The following is a 3,386-nucleotide window of genomic DNA, read 5'->3' as shown; positions in this document are numbered from 1 at the left end:
GGGGGGTCTTCTGGTGACGGTGGGCGGGAGACAGCCGCACAATGAAGGGCTCCTGTTCGGGAACGGCATTTTCGGGGCTTTAAGCCCGGTCCCAAGGTCCACGGAGGCGGCAAAAGCAGGGAGAAGGCACAGAGGCGGCACAATGAAGGCACAGTAAAGAAAAATGTCGAGGGTGAGCAAAAAAACGGCCGTAAAGAAAACAGCTGAAGGTCCGTCGGGGAGTGGAAAGGTCACCACGGGGTCACCAAGGAAAATGGAGGCTGCAGCACCAGGGAAGGCCGCATTGCTTACGGCTGAAGAAATAACTAAGGTGATGGCTGCGGAATTCAAAAGGTAGTTTACAAAATACAAGGAGACAATGAGGAAGGTGATGACAGAGGTGTTGAGTGTGCTGGTGGAGGAGGCGATTTCCCCGGTGACGAAGGCGGTGGCGAGCGCAGTGGCGGAGGTGCGAGAGCAAGGGGAGGCGCTGAAGGAAGTGGAGGAGACATTATTGCAGCACGGTAATCAACTTACCTCGATGGGGAAGGAGATGTGGAAGATGATGGACATTAACAAGGATCTGCGAGGAAAAATGGAAGACCTGGAAAACAGATCCAGGCGACAGAATTTGAGGATTGTGGGGCTGCCCGAAGGAGTTGAAGGACCGAGACCGACTGAGTATTTTGCCGCGATGCTGGCGAAACTATTGGGGTAGGGGGAGGATCCCTCCCGATATGAACTGGATTGGGCTCATTCGTCGTGGAGGCCTGTACCAAAGGCGAGTGAGCCGCCAAGGACTTTGACTCTGTGCTTCCGTAGGTACAGGGTGAAGAAGGTCCTGAGCTGGGCCAAGCAGAAGCAGGTGGTGCAGTGGGCTGGAGCTGGTATACGTGTATACCAGGACTTTACGGTGGAGCTGGCAAGGAGGCGGGCTGCCTTCAACCAGGTGAAGAGGGCACTGTACATTAGAAAGGTGCGTTGCGGCATTGTATATCCAGCGAAGCTGAGGGTGACTTACAAGCTCAGGGACTTTTATTTTGGAATGGCGGAAGCAGCGGAGGAGTTTGCGAAAGCAGAAGGACTGTGGCAGAACTGACAAATTGAGGAATGGCCATGTGCCGATGTAACCTCATGACTGTATTTTCTTCTTTTTTGTATCACTGCGCGAGGGTGTAGAGATTAAAGGAGCCAAGGTGGTATATATTTGGACAAGGGAAGGGACGGGACTTTCACTCGAAATGAGAGTTCTTTGGGGTGTAGGTGGATAGGTGGGGTTTGTGTGCTAAAAGGGGATCTTTGGGCTTTCCTGGGGCCGGGCAAGTGGGAAAGGGACCCGGGCGGGGGCCTCCACGCTGGCCGGTGTGTGCCGGCCAGTGAACGGGAGTGAGGTGGGGGGAGGGGCTGCGGCCATCGGAGCCTGGCAGAACAGGGTCCGAGTGGTCTAGCCGGGGTGGAAAGTTGGGGGGGGGGAAGGAACCGAGGGTAGGGGGAGGAGTTTTACAAGAGGCAGTGGACGGGAGGAGCTGGAGACCTGGGGTGGGGGGGGCGGGAGCTGTGAAAGATTAAGGGTGACTACGGGTAATCCCTGATTTCTTTTTGTCATTTGTTTATGTAAACATGCGGGTTGAGGTTTGGGGGTTGGTGGGTAGATGGGATCGTTGTTGTTATTATGGGGATTGACATATCTTGCTGATTATTGTTGATGGATGTAAATGTGGGAGAAAATGTGAAAATGGAGAATAAAAAAAATAAAAAACTTGACATACAAGTTATGGGTAATGTGTAGAAAAAGATGCTACACAAACATTTGTGGGGTGTCTATGAATAATTAGCTGTTTTAAAAGCTCTACTATTACAATTTTTTATTACTACAATTTATTGCTAGTTTGTTTTAAGAAACATACTTTAATAATAATCTTTAATAGTGTCACAAGTAAGCTCACATTAACAATGCAATGAAGTTACTGTGAAAATCCCCTCGTCACCACTATGGCGCCTGTTCGGGTACACTGAGGGAGAATTCAGAATTTCCAATGCACCTTCCCAGCATGTCTTTCGGGACTTGTGGGAGGAAACCAGAGCACCCGGAGGAAACCCACGCAGACACGGGGAGAACAGACAGACTCCGCACAGACAGTGACCCACGCCGGAAATCGAACCTGGGTCTTGCCGCTGTGAGGCAGCAGTGCTAACCACTGTGCCACCCAAGGAATAAATGGAACCAATTGAGCAACACATCACTGAGCTTTCTTCACACTTCATGGTATGATTTTTTTTTTTCAAGAATGCGGATTTGGCTGCATCTCCAACAGTAACCTATTTATATGACTAATAGGAACAACTTTACTGGTCGATGTCACAAAAAATCTCTTTCCTCCCGCGGGAGATATTTTGACCTGCATTTTCTGAGTGGCAGCAATGACCAGCAGGCGCCCTCTTTGCTCCTAGCATTCAATGTCATTCTGGCGCTCCTCATTTCTGGCTGAATTTTCAATCCCAGCTTCCCCAGAAATGCAGTGTACCTCAAATGGAGCTGCTTCTTCGTAGTGCTGGATGTCAGAGGAAAGACAAGCCTTGCCTCACTTTTTTTAACTGACTGTCATGATCTGCCAAGAGTTTAAATGTCCCAAAGCTATGTGCAGCACGGTGGCACAGTGGTTAGCATTGCTGCCTACGACGCTGAGGACCAGGGTTCGAATCTGAAATTCGCACATTCTCCCAGTGTCTGCGTGGGTTTCACCCTCACAACCCAAAGAGTTGCAGGATAGGTGGATTGGCCATGCTGAATTGGAAAACATAATTGGGTACACGAAATTTAGAATAAAAAATGTCCCAAAGCCTCTTTGAAGAGCAACAGGGTGGGCAAGGGTGAAGAATAGCAGCTGAGTAGGGTGGTGAGGCGAGGTCAGGTGATTGGGGTGGTACATTATCTTAGTTACCCAGGAGTTATATTAGGATTTTTCTATCTAATGTTTGCTGGGTAACTATCCAGTGAGTAAATTGTAACTGTCTGAAGTCTCCAAATCTAACTCAGGATTGAGAGCTTCTTGGAGGATCCCCTAGAGCAGGAGAATTAGTCATCGGAGGTTCAAATCCCCAGGCAATTCCCAGTTATTACGCTGGAATCTCCAAGGGATCCCATAGCACATCTTGTGGGCTAGGTGAGGCTCAGACTATCTGGAGAAGGAAGACCTGGGCCTTTATGTTGCCAGCCATGAAAGACTGCACAAATAACCACAACCCCTGGATAACAGAGCATTCTCTAACTCAAGTTCACTACTCTCAACGTGATTTATATGGTGTCTTTAACATAGTAAAGCATGCCAAGGTATTTTCACTCAACAGTTTTGAACCATTAAAGCATTACCACAAAAGTTTTTTTAAAGAAACTCTTGACATCGATA

This window comes from Scyliorhinus torazame, chromosome 4 (genome assembly GCF_047496885.1).
Source record: "Scyliorhinus torazame isolate Kashiwa2021f chromosome 4, sScyTor2.1, whole genome shotgun sequence".
In the NCBI taxonomy this organism is placed as follows: Eukaryota; Metazoa; Chordata; class Chondrichthyes; order Carcharhiniformes; family Scyliorhinidae; genus Scyliorhinus; species Scyliorhinus torazame.
The sequence above is the reverse complement of the archived record's forward strand: the minus strand, read 5'-3'. Positions refer to the sequence as shown.